Source organism: Podarcis tiliguerta, assembly GCF_965153285.1.
Source record: "Podarcis tiliguerta genome assembly, chromosome: 1".
Lineage (NCBI taxonomy): Eukaryota > Metazoa > Chordata > Lepidosauria > Squamata > Lacertidae > Podarcis > Podarcis tiliguerta.
The window spans coordinates 100,358,077-100,375,386 of NC_139534.1; the positions used below are offsets into that span (position 1 = coordinate 100,358,077).

A 17,310-nucleotide genomic window follows, 5' to 3' on the forward strand; every position below is an offset into this window, starting at 1 on the left:
AGGGGGCTTTCCCTGTTGCTCTCCTTGCAAGTTAAATCACACACACAGTCTTGGGGCATGCAGTTTCAGTTTCAGAACAGAAGAATGCTCAAGAACGCACACATCCTGGCCACCTGGCACACTGCTGACTCTATGGGTGTAGTCTGGGGGGGGGCAGCTGCCACCCCAAATCAAGAAAATTCATTAAAAATACAAAGCTAACTGAGGTTATGCCCCCCCCAAACAAAAATCCTGGCTATGCCCATGGCTGACTCCACCTCCTCTTCCTGCCAGGTTAATATGCCCCCCCCCCAATAAAGGAGGGGATCTGCCAGAGGGCACTTTGCCCAAAGTCCTCATACACTTGTTGCTAACCTTTCTCGAGCTCAGCTCAGATGGGAAGGTTCAACTCCCTTTTCCATTTTGGTTACAGTTTATCGGCTAGCCTTGTTTAAGTCACTTCTCTCGTTGCAGTCGCTGTCCTAAACGCTTGGGTGGATGGCTAGATTAATAATAATTAAAAAGGTATTAATTCGGAGCGACTGGAGTTTCAAGTATGGAGTTTTAGTTAACTGCCCACTTGGATTTTTCTCTCTTCAGTCGCGGGCACATTTCGCAGGCGATGCGCTCGCCCACTCCTTCCCTTAAAAAGAGCCGAGGATGCCACCACAGGTTTTCCAAGGACCACGGCCACGGGCATAAACCTCGCGCGTGGTGTGTGTGCATGTCCCAAAATGTTCCTTCTTCACTTCCACACACTCCTTTAAAAATCCCAGGGGCTGAGGCGGGGACTATGGACCGCCTCCTTTCTCCCTTCCTCCTCCTCCTGACGGCGCTTTCGGCCAGCAGAGGGGAAAGGGAAGAAGGAAAACACACACACATACACATACAACCCGGCCAGGCTCGCGCCCGAGAGGCTGCTGTGTCGCGCGCATGGCGGCGGCAGCAGCGGCGGCGGCGCGTGGGCAGGGCTTCACCGGAGGAGCCTCGCGACGTCCGCCCCGTGGAAGGAACGGAAACGTCTCTCTAACACAAGGTCCTTCTGCCGCGCACGCGCAAAAGCCCGGGTAAGGCCTCGGGGGCGCGCGCGCTGAGCCGCGGCAGCGGGGCGAGAACTGGGAGGAGGGGGGAGGGAGGGAAAGGCAGGGAAAAGCTGCTGAGGTAAAGTTAGAGGTGGGGGCGGGGGAAACAAGGGAGCGAGGGAAGGAGGGGGGGCGGCGGAGCGTAAGCGCGAGGGAGCGGGCGGGCGAGCGGCTCCGTCGGCGAAGCCAGTGCCGGGGAGGCTCGGCCGCCGCCATTACTAAGCCCAGATCACCGGGGAGGGAGGGAGGGAGGGAGGAGGAGGAAAGAGGAGGAGGAGAGATGGGGCCAGGCCGCCGGGAGTTCTTCTGAGGGAGCTGCGGGTCCGGGAAAGGGACGACGACGACGACGAGCCGCCGGCGCTGAGCGAGAGTCCCGGGAATGGTGCCGCGGGAGAGCCGGAGACTGAGGTGAGGAGGAAGAAACCGCTCCTCCTTCCCAACTCCCACCCCCCCTCCCTACACACAACTACACCCAGCCCCATCAGCTGCCGCACCGCCGCCGTCGCCGCCAGCAGCAGCAGCAGCGCTGGGGCTCGGGAGTCGGGGCGGTTGCTGCTGCATCCGCCGGAGAGGTGGAGGCTGCCGCCAGTTCCGAGGAGGGATGGGGCCGCCGCCGCCAGCAGCAGCAGCAGCAGCAGCAGGAACTGCTGAGTGAGTGAGTGAGTGAGAGAACTGGGAAGACCGGAGCTGCCTTTTCTTTTCTCCTTCCTCGCTTCCTTCCTTCCTGCCTCGTCCGAGTCTGCTCCATACCTACACACCCCGCGGAGGAGGAGGGGGAGGGGAATGGTCGGACGCCTCCCCTGCTTGCTTGCTTTGGTCCCAGACAGGTGATGAAGGCCTGAGCCGGCGGGGAGGGTCGGAGCCTGCTCTACCAGGCTCTGGTGGTGGTGGCGGCGGCGGCTGCCAGCTGGTCACGGCCCCCCCAGCGAGGGAGGAGGAGGAGGAGATGAGAAGGCAAGGAAAGGGGCAACCTACCTCCTTTCTTTCTCTGCCTGACCCCCCCTTCCCTTCTTTCTCCTTTTTTTAAAAATAATAATAACCGTAGGTCTTCCGTTCTTGCCTTTCTCTCCAGCACCCCACCCCCCGTTTCTCTTCTTTCTGGTCGTCTCTCTCTTTCTCCCTCTCCGCCCCCCCCCCCCCCCAATCACGCCATAGAAAACTTTCCTCTCAGGCGCGAGTGGCCTGCTCCTCTTCCCCCTCCAACCCTTCCGAACTCCATAGGGTGGATAGGAGGACTTTTGGAAACGGCGGTAGGAGGCGGGGGCTGTGTGTGTTGCTGGTTGCAGTTCTTTCGTGTTCTTTCTTGCCTCTAAAAAACAAAAAAAACCACCACTCCCCACCCCCCACCCCGGATTTCCTCTTGTCAAGGAAAAGCTCTAGATGGGAGTCTGGGAGTGACAGTTCGACGTGGGAAAGATGCACAATAACTTCAGTGGGAGGGTGAAGAGAAGGGGAAAGTGTGGAAACCTTCCCATATGTCCTTTTGTGCATTAGGTTTTTCAGCAACTCCAGTGCCGCAGATTTGCCCGAAAAGTAGGTGGGAAATGTTTTAAATCCAGACTAAAATAGGCCAGTGGGTGGGTGTGCATGTTAAGTTTAGGCTTTTGGAGATAATTAGTGTATTTTCCCTCTTGCTTAGATACTGCAATTGGCAGAGATTTCTTAAGTCTACACTGCACAATAAAAAAGGCAGTACAATTGATCCAAACATTTGTGGATCAATTGCACATTCATTTTGGCTGCCTGTTTAGACAGTTTTCATTGAAGGGAATTATGGAATTCATATTTGTGATCCCCATTTAAAAATGAATGGAGAGTTCATAATAGAATCTCTCTGGCATGGACAACTATGTATTTTTTTACAATCGAGTATATGTATTTATTTTCTTTTATGTAGTATATATTTGTTTCAGAATATTAACGATTTCAGTCCACAAGTTTTTAATTGGTAAGGTTAGTTGTGAGTACTGTATAAAGACAATTGCCTGTGAAAGTTAGTGCCATGATACATCAGTTATAGTGCAAGCCTAAGCATGGTTTGTACAAAATCCCATTGAGTTAAAAAAATCTTAAGAATGCTTGGGATTGCCCCCTTGCAATGCAATCCTGTAGTGTTTACTCAGAAGTCACACTAAATTCAATGGAACTTACTTTCAGGCAAGTATGTGTAGGTTTGTAGCCTTCAACTCTTAAAATACTACTCTGTCATAGGCCCCAAATTTGGAGTAAACACTAGTTAATTCTAAGCTTCACTAGTTAATTCTAACTTAATGTTAAAAACCATTAGCTGTTTGGCATGTAATGAGCTAAGTAAATGGTTATTATGAGTGATAATTAATCATGTTCATTCACCAGCAGAGTGGACTTCTGCTTGTTCAAGAGGACCTATTCCTCCCCTTCCTCCTGCAGCCCTCTGCTCACTATCAAAATCCACTTCCAGAATTGAGGAGCAGATTGAAGAAAGTGGGGCTGTTGGGGAGAGGAAGAGGTCTCGCTGCATTGGTGATCTACCTGGGCAACATTAGATTTCACATTTTTAAAGGAAATAGTTGTTTTTACATATACATACATATATAAGTATGATTTAAAGCTTAATCCAGGTATTCAGCCTTCATTTGTGGATTGGTTTGCAAATGCTATTTACAACTTGCAAGACCATTTTAGCATTTTTCTTTGTACAAGATTTTCCTTCTGTGAGTTCTAGTAGAGTAGTGCAAATACAACCATTCAGCATCTTAAATATGTTTCAAGAATTTATTCAATCTCCAGGTTGTAAAATTTTATTGAATTCTTTTGTTTCTTTTCTGTTTATAAGTCATCACATCTTTCCCCCCACTGAGCCTATTTTAATCAGTAATAATATACTCTGTAGTCCATAAACCACTAACTTCAGAATAGTTTAGCGAAAGACCTGTATTGAAGATTCAGTATTGTTATTTCTAGATGAGTTCTTTATTTTTAGTCTGCTAATAGTCTAGTGTGACTTTTTAACAGATCATCTTAAGGAATGTAATAAGATTTCACTTCCTAAGCATGTGCATGTTTTATATATAATGTACATGTACACATACACACAAAGCTTCATCAAAAAGTTCCTAAATAGTTGTTCTGGTGTATTTACTAAGGATTTGTTGCATTGCTTCTCTGATACTATTATAAGAAGTCTGTACACTTTATGGAACACCAGTATAAGTAAAGTTTGTGATGGGTTTGTGAAACACCTTGGAACTTTGCTGTTCATGTTCACTTCTAATATCTGTTTCATTAGAAGATAGGTTTGAAATAGTCAGGCTTACCAAAATTTACTTAATATTATCAAATGAGCTGGCCCATTATTTAAGTTAGCTGGTGTTTGTAATATGAGGTGTTTAATATTTATAACTTGGTTGCCTTAATTACTTTAAACCCTAACTTTATGAAAGGAGAAGGAAATAACTACTTTGATTCTTTGTATATTTGACAACAATGTATATATATCCACAGTAAATCAAATGATACAACAAATTTCTCCAGGGAGTACTTATATTGTTGGAAGGACTTTGACAATGTGTTATGAAATATTTAATAGGACAATGTGCTCAAACATTTACATTGGCAATATATAGTCATTGAAACTGATAATATTTATTTTGAAAAGCTACTTTTAATCCAAGTAATTCATTTGTTGATTTTTATCTTTTTACTTGATATAAGCAAAACATTTGAAACTATACTAATTATCAGTATATTTGAACATATGGGCTCCTTATTTTAAGAGTTGCTTCAAACTTTTAAAAAGCAAAAAAACTCCCATAATATTTGCACAACACTATTAATCATGTGTGGCTCACACATGATTAAGTGACCTGGTTTCCCTGCATTAAGATATGGAAGCAATAGTTGGGAAAGGATTGAGTCTTTTCCACTGTGAATCTGCTGTACAAATATTTTGAAGCTTAGAAACTGAGTAATGAAATATGTAACCTGTTGAGGTCACAGAAGTCAGTGTGTGAGCTTGAGTATTTTGTCTTTTTGGGGCATTCTGCACTGTAGACTTGTCAGGATTTTACTTCCCAGCATGTTGTTAGGCTTTCTCCTTGCTACTTCCAACTTTCATTGATATCTAGTGTGAAGAAGGATATGATTATTCTTGCTAGGCTTAGGTGGAAGGTTGGAAGCAGCAAGAGCAACTCAAACAGAGGGGTTTTTTTAAAGTTGTTTTTAAATCCAAGCCTGATAAGAAGTGAAAGATGAGACTACCCCCTCCTAAATTCTCTGTGTGCACAAACACATGGAGTAGGGTAGGCTGGGTTCTCATGCCAGACACAAAATTTCTCCCTTCAAGTTACCTTCATTGCAGGGGAAAGTTATGAAAAGAGTGAGGGGCTGTCTCATCTTGTGAAGTGCATTTAGAAAATGGATGAGCAGCCAGCAAATTACCAGTAGTGGTTAGGCCTGATGGACCTGGGAACAACATTTTGGATCCCAACATTACTGTGTACAAACATATTTAGTCCTATATGTGCTCATGAACTGCTCATGAATTGCAGCAGTTACTGCAGTTCATTAGCTTTGGCTGTGGTCTGCATCATTAGTTAACTCTGACTCTGTTCTGCATGTACTTGCTGTCAAAAACTGTGTCTGTACACTAGGTGTGTTCAGACATTTGCCTCAACAGGTGGATGCTGTATGTGTAGATAGAGAGCAAGGGCATGCAAACCCTGCTCCTAGTGTTCCAGCAGCCCTTGGTGCTCTGTTTCTATCTTCCTCCATGTTAAATGGGCAAGATATGTGAGGATTTCTTTTTAGGCTTGCTTAAATGCCTTGCATGAATAAGGATCCTGCTTTACCAGCCTCCCTCATAGTGTGAGATATTCTTCTTGCATTTAAACAAATGTGAATAAAAGCCTACAGACCTCCACACAGGGAAGAAAATACGAAGAGCCCTACTTGATCAGGTCAAAGGCCCATGAATGCATTTGTTAATGATAGAGATTTTATTATGCTTGATGGCAATTATGTTCAGTGTGTACATACTGCTTAGGCCAGGGGTTAGGAACCTGTCACCTTTCAGATGTGCAGGACTCCGATCAGCCCTAGCCAACATGACCAAAGGTCAGGACTGATCAAAGCAATGTCTGGAGGGTGACAGGTTCCCCTTATAGGCCCTTCACACCTATAAGCCTTGGGCTCCTCATATCAGAAATATGCTACAATCTTGGTGGGAGTCTGCATCCTGCAGCAGCTTTCTTCTCCCTGCTTCTTATTCCCCTACCAACTCTCTGTGATAGGAGGACACCAAATAGAAACAGAAGGGTGGCAAGAAAAGTCAGCTGCTCTACAGCTCTTGACCCAGACACAGTATGCTGTGTAGTGGGCCTGTTTGGCTCTGTCACCCTGTCATCTTCTTAACCAGCACAAGTTCTAGGGGTGGGATGGGATGGGGGCTTGCACAGTGGAAGGCAGCCACAGCTGATTACTAAGGAAATGGAATATGTTACAGTCAAATCTTACATCAGGTATAGCCAGCATTTCCTTAAATCACACATAAAGTGATTTATGTGTGTCACTAACTCCCCACCTTTCCCTGTTCTGGCTGTGAGGCATCACCACGTGTTGGCAAAGATGTGGAAGTGCCAATGGGTGGCCTGGGTTCCCACTGGGTCATATCATTCGTTAGTGTCTCTGCTGCCTCCCCCCACTCCTCCATGTATGAGCCTAGAGAGCTCCTCTCTGGCTGGGGGAAAGAGCTTTCCTCAAGGGGAAGAATTCAGGAAATGATAAAAAACAACAAGGAAGAAGAGGCAGTGGGGCAAGGGGAGGGCGATGAAGGCTGGCAGGTCCTAGAGATGAGAAGAAAAAGGTTGGAATGGACCTTTGGATGGGTGGATGGGATCCTAGCAGAGGGGCGGAGGAGTAAGGAAAACAAAACGGTTCCTTGCCACTCTTGCAGGAACGACAGATGTCCTGCTGTGGAGTTGAATTTGCACAAACTAAATATACGCATAATGCCACTCAGCCGTATTGCTGGTGGGGTTATAGTGTTGCCCATAGGTGTCACGAGCAAGGATTCACAATGTAACACTGGGGGAATGCTTCATTGCTGTGCAAACAGGAGGAACGAAACTACATGACCCATCATGCAGCGAAGCCAAGAACCCAGCTTCCATCAAGGGTTTTTTTTGTTTTTGCGACCAAGGGTGGTGGGGAGACTGCAATCCCAAGCTACTCAAACAGGGAACTGGGAATCAGTAGTAAAAGCCGTAGATGATTTTATGGCTATATCCACAACATAAAAATTGCATTCTTCCTTTCAGTGGAATCCTGACAACTATATTTTGATGTAGGGAGATTTTGATTAAGACAGAGCCCTGTTGGATCAGACCAAAGACACATCTAGTCCAGCATACTGTTCTGATAGTGGTCAACTAGATGCCTATGGGAAGTTTGCAGGCAAGAGAGCACTCTCCCTATTTTTCAGCTTTCAGGAATTACAGTAGTATTCAAAGGAACACTGCTTCTGACCGTGGAGGTAGACCATGGTCATCATTGATAGCTCTGTTCTCCATGAATTGGTCTAATATTTTAAAACTGCCAAAATTGGTGGCCATCACTTAATCTCATTGGAGTGAATCTATAGTGCTTCTGTGAAGAAGTATTTTCTTAGTTCTGTCTTGAATGTTTCAACTTTCACCTTCATAGGATGGCCCCAGGTTCTAGTATTAGAATCATGCATAATTTTAAACACCTTTATTAAGTCTATTACTTATGAGTCTTTGGTGAGGTGCTTTATCAAAAGCCTTTTGAAAGTCTTAAGTACAGTATACAGTATCAGTGGGCTCACTCCTATCTATAGAACTCTAAAAATGATGCAGAGCTTTTCCTTGCAGAAGCCATGCTAGTTCTGCTTTAGCATGACTTGTTCTTTGATATGCCTGGTAACTCTGTAATTATGCTTTACATATTTTTTTCTTGGAACAGATGTTAAGATACCTGGATTGTAATTTCCTGCATCCTCTTTTAAAAAAAGAGTTAAATTATACACTCTTCAGTCCTCTGGTGTGGAGGCTGATATAGGGGACAAGTTACATATTTTTGTTAGAAGATCAGCAACTTCACATTTGAGTTCTTTAAGGTGAATGCCATTCAGACATGGTGATTTGTAAGTTTGTAATTTAACATTAAGGCCAGGAACATGTATATTGTCGCCACCCTTGGCCTCAGTTCTTCGGATTCCATTCCTATAAAAAGTTAGTTGAGGCACAGAGATCTGTCCTCCATCTGCTGTGAGTACTGTTGCAAAGAATTCATTCATCTTCTCTGCAGAGAATTACGCATTAAGAGTTGATGCAGTTGGGTTTGTTAGGGATGGGACTTGCATGTGTGCCCTTGTCTATTGATACAGAGTTTGCATGCCTGAACGTGGCTGTTGTTTCATTTGAAAACTGAATGTTTGAAATACCCAGCAGCTCAAATATGGGTCATTCATCTTAGAATAAAACAGTAGCTTCTGATTAAGCTATCTGGTTAAATATTGTAGTGCTTGATTCAGAGGAAGTTAGTCACATTTTAGTTTTATTAAAATCAATGGAACAAGTTAGTTATAACAAACTTAAACACCATTGATTTCTGTGAGACTAACCCATGACCCAATTTAATCTGGGCTAGCCATTCATATTCTCCCTGTTAAGCCAATAAAACTTTATTTAATACAAAGCAAAAATCATCAGCATATTTATAAATGCAAAATGCCTGTTTCCCAAACTGCATTTTTTGACACTAGAACTCTCCTATCGATCATGTTAATGCCTGAAAAAGTTAACATGGATCGGTCAGTATTTGTGGTCTGCTTGAATAAAACATACAGTAATGTCTTAGTATGTAGATCTACATCTTGGGTTAAGAAGGAATCTGGTTAGTCTTCTTCACAGCTAACATTGCTGCTGACATAATTATTAACTGTGGTTAAGCTTGGTAGGGAAAAATAGTTCTTCAGAAGAGTAGGATAAGTGAAACAGCATGCAGTTCTGCAGTTTCCTCCCAATTGCTTAGGCTTCATTAAGCATCATATTTGCAATAGCTGTATAACTGAGTCTTTGTATCTGGTTGCTAACTTATACCTAAGATTTATTTAGTGGCATCTAAGGTTTTTTTTAAAAAAAATCAGTGTTGGTGAACAATTAATGTCACTCTGATTGATAAATTCTAAGAAATTATTCCCTATTTTACTCAGTTAGTAACGCATAGGAGGAAGATTGTTAGTGAAGTATGTGATCATTTCAACAATTTATATTCTTGGCTTCTTTCTAGCATGGTTGCCACAGGGCCACTTAAATACTGGCTCCTCGCTGCTGCTTTGCTCCTCTTGTGCAGCTGGCGAAACAAACCAAGAAAGTTGGCTTGCAAATCTTCTTTGGAAGCCATTAACCATAATTCCTGCTACTCATGTAACAGGAAGCTCTGTTTAACTCTGGCCTCCTAGTCTGTTTTGCAGCTTGTGTGAAGAGAAAAGCTGCAGCAAAGGGGCAGGTAGCAGGGCTTTGGTTGTGTGAGTGCAGCTTTAATGTACAAGTTTTTCACTTGCTCATGGTGGTCTTTGTATGAATTTACATTTATGGGTGGAATTCAGTGTCACACTCTTCCAGCCTCTTCCTATGCAAGCAACATCACAGTTTTCCAGATGGAAGGATCCTACTCTCCTCCCCTTGCATGCAGTTTTCGGGGTTCTGACCTCCCCCGAGGAACTGGGCAATTAGTATTCATATATCACACTTCTTTTCTTGTGAAGGTGATGTTGCCCTAAGTTTTATATGGTCAGTTTAAAATATGGCTAGAGCTATCATATTCAGATAATTGTTGCAACACTCATCAACTTGCAGTATATCATAAGGAAAGGAGGGAATTTTTAATTAGTGTAGTGACTGAATCATCTATGACAATTAATTTCTTTAGATTTCTACGGGTCACCTTGGAGGGAGGACTCAGTAACATTTTTTTCAGAAGGATTCAATCAATAAAGGCTCCTAAGGAAACGGGCCTTTGGAAAGCCTTTGACCTGTGCTCAGTGGATGCTGCTACCTTGCTAACTATGATTGTGCTCATATGCTCATCCTATATGCTTAATACACAGTACTAACAACTGAGACTTATTTTAGAGAGCTTGAATGCCAGGAGTTGGGAATTTAACAAGTGGCTTCCGTAAAACTCCATTGGCAACCAAGATGACAAATTCTAGTGTAACATCTCCTGTTAATGAGCAAAGTGATATTCTCACCAAACTAGCTAAGTTACAGTCCAGGTTGATCCAAATACAACAGCATGGGCAACAAAATGTTGATGAAACAATTGATAATCAAGCCTTTCACCCACAAGCTGTTTCTCCAAAATGTATGGTTAAAAAGAGGGCTACCAGAGAAACTTTTAAGTGTATAGATGCAGAGCTGCAAACTCAACCCCCCTTGGGATATGATATGGTGAGGGACAATCCTGCCCTAAATGATGTGGACGAATCTTGCACCGCTTTCACTAGGTTTCAGGTATCAGATGATTCTGCCTCCCACTGCAATCCTATAAAACAGCCCACAATGTTTGGTAGCCCCCTCCCAAATTTACAGATGAGGCAGATCAGGGGATTACAGGGGGAAGAAGAGGTGGGGAAAGGTCAGTTTCATAACCTTGCCCTTCTGCTCGCATAACATTGGATACACTCATATGGGGTTAAAAGCTAGTGACATTAATAACTGGTATTTGGATAACACCTTTTCATCTAGTCCAGATGAAGTAATTGTTGTTCTAATCTGATGTCTGATGTCACTGTTGAACTGGATTTGGGTGAATAAACTGAAACTGAGTCCAGAGAAGTTGAATATATTGATGATGGGGAGGTCTGTTGACTCTGATGTCCTTTTCTGGATTAGATAAACACTTGCTTTTAACAATCAGTTAAATATTTAGGAGTACTCCTCTGTTATTGGATGCATAGCTGATACATGTGACCAGAACTGGCTTTTCGCTAACTTCCAGTGCTAGCTGCATTCTCTTCTGAAAGGTTACAGATTTGCCATTGTCACCCATGTCTTGGTAATGTTTTGATTATTGCAATGTACTTGGGGTTGGGGTTTTTGAAAATATTCAAAAATTGCATTTTATCCAAAATAACTGCTACCTGCTGTTTTGGGAACATAAGAGAAGTGCTCGAACATCACTTCCAGTTGCTTTCTGTGCTGTTGAGAGTAAATAGCACCTTTGGTGGCAAATATCAGTCAGGAGCAAGGATAACAGTTGGTAGGAAACAGTGATGGGCCCTGATTCAAATGATGACTGCTTTTCATTCAGAAAAAGCAGAATTGTTACCTGTTTTAAAAGTGATTAGTTTATGGTTTAGACTACATACTTTTTGTTCTGTATCCCTGTTGCGTATTCCTCACTCAAGATGCCCAGTCTTGGAGCTTTACTACCAACATTCTCTCTTTTTGCCTCACCTATATCTCTGCTTTTTTGAAACATCATTCTACTGATTACTCATGCTGGAATATGCCATCCTTCATGACTTCTTTCTATTTCTGTACCTATATCTCACAAGAGAATACTCTCCAACACATTTTCAGGTACCAGTGTGCTGCTTGACATGTTGATTATATGCCTGTCTTTCTTGTCCCCAAAGCTGCCTTTACATGCTGTAATAGTGCCTCCTGAAGGACATGCTGTGGTTTTTTTTCTTTTTTTGCAAAAGTGCCCTCTTGTGGTCACAAGTAGTCTCATTGTCTGCACTGGTGAAAGCCGCATTGTTTGAGATTTTTTGCTGCAGCAAAACCCCCCAAAATGTTATAAAATAAATTGAAATCTAAACCAGCCAAGCATCTACATCATGGTTTAAATTATCACAAATGAGCCTAGGTGAGTCTTAGAGTCACATTCCTTCTCTCTCTCTAGGCATAAGAGAAAAGAGCAAAAAAATTCGGCTTTCATTCAGAATTGATTTCATCTAAAGTTTCCTGTTATGTATGAAATTACAGTTTATTTTAGCTGTACTTAGTCAAACCAAGATATCCGACTATTCTTTGCTGGGTGATTTGCCACTACTGCCCCATCCTTAAACTTGTGTTTTCTTACGTATTGCAGCCTTATTACTGGTCTACAAAAGATTTTACATGCCTGCTTTTTACTCATAAGAGAAGCTGACAAAGGATGGACCAAGGGCTTCATCCCTCCTTTGACAAATCCTTCTTATGAGTAAAAAGTAGGCTAGAAAAACATTTTGAAGGTTAGAAATTCAGTAGGCTAGGAAAGGAAACTCACTCCTTCACCAGCCCCATTTTTATGGTTGATAGACAGCACTTGGTTTGATAGTGTCTTGGGCAAGGTTCCCTAGTAGTTTCCCTAGAACATTCCCCTTACTATAAAGACTTATTTGGGTAGATGGCTACCAATGGTGTGATGTCTGTGACCAGCACCTAGTGCTGGAGTAGAACAAGAGGGGGAGATGGAGCTTGCTCAGGACTTATCATACTAGGAAGAATGTAGGAGAGATGGAGATACCGTATTTTTCGCCAGATGTTTTGGGACTACAACTCCCATCATCCCTGACACCTGGTCCTGTTAGCTAGGGATGATGGGAGATGTAGTGCCAAAACATCTGGAGGGCCGAGTTTGCCTATGCCTGTCCTAGTCCCTAGCTGTGCTGGATTTCTCCATGGAGTTCCCTGTCTCTTCCTCCAAGAAAGTCTCCCCTGGATCTTGGTTAGGCCCTGATGGGTGACCAATAGCACTGGCAAACAGCATAGGGGACTGGTGTTGACAACTAGCAAGGGCAGCCATTCTAACTACCTGGTACTCCCTCAGGAGCCCAGCAGTAATTGTGAGACAGATTCAGCTGGCACTCACTTCCTTATTCTCAGTTCTTCTGGGCCTTGTCCTTGAGATATAAAAAATAAGGACATGAGTTGCAGCTTTAGTTGTACCCTGTTCTGTAAATAGAACACTGTATGTGAGACAGCTGCCACTGACTACTTGAGTGTCAGTTCTTCTGATTAAGAATAAGGAAATGTGTGATGGTTGTGTGTCCCAGCTTGCTTCTTTACAGTACTGGATGTGAGGCAGATACATCTACTGCCTCTTCTTTATGCCCAGTGCCTCTGGGCTCTCCCCACAACATGTGTATAGGGGGCAAGGCCCAAATAAATTGAGAATTGAAAGGGAGTAGCAGCTGCGTCACACTAGACTGGCCAAGAGGATGCTTGCTAAAGGAGCAAATCATGTGTGATAGTTAAAGGATATTTGCATTTTTTATGTTACCAAGTTTGGGGTGGTATATATGGAGCATCCCTTAAGCTTTCAAGGTCAGAGGGTTAAGAAGAAAACTGCATATCACAACTGTGCCAGCCTGGAATGCTTTCAGATATTCTGAGCAGATTAACCAACATAATCCAGATTGTGTGCCACAACAGGAGAGCAGGAATGAGTAAATTATGCCTTGCTAGAGGCTGAGGAATATGTTTCAGTAAAAACACTCCATTCTACTGAGGAAGACAAAACAGTCCTCCGTGGTCACCAGGCCATCTGTCATGCAGAAAACTACATCTGTCCTTCCTCACTACAAATATGGCAATTAGTCTCTGAACCATGAAAACACAATATCAAGCAAGTTTCTCTAGGAAAAAATGATTTCAAATGTAGATTCAAGCAGAACAGTAACTGTTCTCCAAATATTTGTTTCAGAAGAAAAAAAAGCCTTTGAGTACCCCAGTAGACAACTGTTGAGGCACTAGATTAAAATTAACCATGTATATCATTAATACAAAGGATAGTCTTGATTGCAAACTATTATTATGCCAGTGACTCAGTGTATTTTAGGAGAGAATGAACTAAAATGTGGGTCAGATAAAGGCCCCAATCAAAAGAAGTTACATGTTTGTGCAGATGAGTACTGAGTTCTCATTAGTGTATGTTTTCTGGGCAGTGGTTTATGCAGCCACTGAGGCAAGATGGTTTTTAAACTGAGCAATATTTTCCTGCCTTGGCAGTGGGAATTGCTGTGGTGAAATTAAAGAAAACTTGAGATACATATTGAATTCTTGACTCTAGCTTTATTGTATTGCAGGCAAAATATTTACAATTTTGGACATTGGTTTTGATGGGTGTATGCTTTCAGTCAATTAGAGACTTGCTCTAAGTTTTTGTTTATGGCATATATGCATAGGTACCGTATATTATCGGAGTCAGGTTACCAAATTAAAACCCCAATTTGGTGTTTCAATCTTACGACTTATCTTTGCTTATGTCCACTATAAGTAATTGACACATGTACTAAATTAAACTTAAAAAACAACAACTCCTTGGGTTGGATGCTGAGGTACCATGTGTGATCAGAAAAGTATTTCTAACTTGTTCAGGAGGACTCTTGAATTCTGTTGATTCCCTTCCTTCCACTGCAGCATCCCATGTTCTGTCCAGAGGGTCCACTGATTCTTAAATTCAGATAGCTGTGAAACATGGGAATCTACAACAGGGAAAGGATTGGAAGAGCTCTGCGTGTACTTTTCTGGATCCTATCATATGTGGGTACTCAGCATTTTTAAAAAAATTTAAAAGTCACACATGAAGATTCTATTTTCAACATTTCTGTCCTGCTTTCCTACTTCTAAGGTAGCTCAAAGCTGCTAAGCATAGAGGGTTGGATTTAGGGTTGCCCTTTGCAAATGGAAGGGACCAGTAGCCCCCTCCCCCCGACACACTGGCACCACTCCTCACACTTTTATGGAGTGTCTCCGAACCTTCCGGAGCAGATTTTCAGGAGATACAGAGGACTCTAGGGGGATAGAGGAATATGCAAGGTGTACCTCTCATTCCTCACTCCAGTTGGAGTGCCGTGTGAATGGAATCTTGCTCATGGGAAATGGGGTCCATTGGACCCACAGATATATTAGGCAGTGCTTGGTTGTTCATTCATTCTCTTATCTCTGGTGCATTATAATAAAATCAGCAGATAGAACAGATTAATTGGGTATGGGTTTCCATAATTGATTCATGAGTGATCAGTTTTAATAAAAGAATGAGCTAGTTGGCCCTTAGCAGGGTCAGTAAAAGTTGAATAGTGGCTCTCTTTGCAGCTGCCTTGCGGAGCAGTCACTGTCCTTCAGTCTCTTATTCAACCTTCAATGCTATGGCTGTATTATAGGAATCTACATTGAGTAATGTTTTGAATGCTAAAACTTCTCAGATTTGTCCCTTTTCTCTGTCACTAACAGTACCTATCCTCTGCTTAGAATAATTTCACCTCTTTCCTTGTCCCCTTTGTGTTCATTCTTTTGCATTTAGAGTGCAGTACAGCTGCATCAGAATGCAGAGGAGCCTGAATTTTGATTAGGAAGAAGCTTGGAATAGTCGTCAAGTGCCATTACATAGGTTCTGTGATTAGTAAGAGCAAGCAAACTAGAACAGTGGTCTACAGTACAATAGTTAAAAATTGCTGCTCTGTGCTATTATAAATACTTCATTGTAATTATTTTCAGTGATATGGAAAGTATTTATTGCTAATTCATATAACCATCCTATATATTAATTATTCTCTACATTGTATATTAGTTGACTTTTTTTTTAAGGGTAGAGGAGCAGGAAAGAGAAAACATTTCTTGAGAACTATTTACAGAAAATTGTAATATCTTCTGAATTTATGGGGGAAGGGACTGACAATCTGATTATTACCTTAAATATCGTTTGGAGAAGCAATTCAATGAACAGTAGCGCTTCTCAAATTTCATTGTTGACAAGGGGCCCCTGTGTAAACACACGCTGTGGATTGTGCCCAGTATGTGGAAACAGTTACCACTTAGATGAATATATACACTGAGGTATTGGGTATCATTATCAATATTAGCATCTTCATTCCATAAACATCAGACTCTTTTAATAATCTGTTATTTATGGAGTCAGTTATGTGAGGTCTTGCAGTGGCACATGGGGATGGCAGTAGAATGGCAATAGGTGGGGTGAGGTGTTAACAAGGTAAATGGTATCACCATCTCCACCCAGAGTTCCCCCAACCTTGTGTCCACTTTTTCCTGCCCTGTCCCAGTTAATGTAGCACCACTGCTAGGAGGTTACCACTGCAACTTCATTCCCCTCACACACTTCCTGTGGAGGTTTATACTTTGATCAAATGGTGTCATTGGTCATCATACTGTTTATTTGGTAACACTTGGAAGTTATATTTATTGAATGTTTGTAATTACCGTATTTTTCGCCCTATAGGACGCACTTTTCCCCCTCCAAAAATGAAGGGGAAATCTGGGTGCGTCCTATGGGGCGAATGCAGGCATCGCGGACCTCTCCGCAAACAGCAGGAGCGCTCCCGCTGCTTGCGGAGAGGTGCCTGCATGCTGAAGCCTGCGCGCGCTGAGCTCAGCGTGTCCAGGCTTCGCGGACCTCTCCGCCAGCAGCGGGAGCGCTCCCGCTGCTGGCGGATAGGTGCCTGCATGCTGAAGCCTGCGCGCGCTGAGCTCAGCGCGTCCAGGCTTCGCGGACCTCTCCGCCAGCAGCGGGAGCGCTCCTGCTGCTGGCGGAGGGGTGCCTGAATGCTGAAGCCTGCGCGCGCTGAGCTCAGCGTGTCCAGGCTTCGCGGACCTCTCCGCCAGCAGCGGGAGCGCTCCCGCTGCTGGCGGAGGGGTGCCTTCATGCTGAAGCCTGCGCGCGCTGAGCTCAGCGCGTCCAGGCTTCGCGGACCTCTCCGCCAGCAGCGGGAGCGCTCCCGCTGCTGGCGGAGGGGTGCCTGCATGCTGAAGCCTGCGCGCGCTGAGCTCAGCGTGTCCAGGCTTCGCGGACCTCTCCACTAGCAGCGGGAGCCAGCACTGGGCTCCCACGGCTTGCAGAGAGCTGCCTGTTTGGGGGCTGGGGTCGGGGGAAGCTCGGGCTTCCCCAACCCTGCGCCTGGAGGGGAAATAATTTTTTTCCTTTATTTCCCCCCCAAAAAACTAGGTGCGCCTTATGGGACGGTGCGTCCTATAGGGCGAAAAATACGGTATTCATAGATTCCCCAGGTTTCTGTTTGAAGTTTGTTTTTTTAAAAATAATAATTTTATTTTGCTAACTTTCTGCCTTTTGAAACCTCATTGTTTGGAAAGGAGAGAAAAATCACCCATGCTGAAACATATGCATTTTAAACATATTTTAGGTTCCGTTTCTAAATGCATTTAATTAGAAATAAGTTCAGTTGAAATCAGTGCAATATTGCAGTAGAAAGAGCTTTGTCTGCATTCATTCTGCTTTATGTGAC

The 17,310-nt window shown here is 43.4% G+C and overlaps 1 protein-coding gene across 2 annotated transcripts in view; it reads left to right on the top strand.

Moving 5' to 3' along the window:
- The first annotated feature begins 815 nt into the window (after positions 1 to 815).
- The window catches only part of ARHGAP5 (Rho GTPase activating protein 5), a 37,332-nt gene continuing 20,837 nt past the window's right edge, over positions 816 to 17,310 (top strand). The window contains exon 1 of one of the 2 annotated variants that reach the window (XM_083452321.1): positions 816 to 1,046. The gene's annotated coding sequence lies outside the window, so the exon portion shown is untranslated. Of the gene's footprint in view, positions 1,470 to 17,310 lie in introns of both variants that reach the window. The other variant, XM_083452320.1, reaches the window with a different exon arrangement.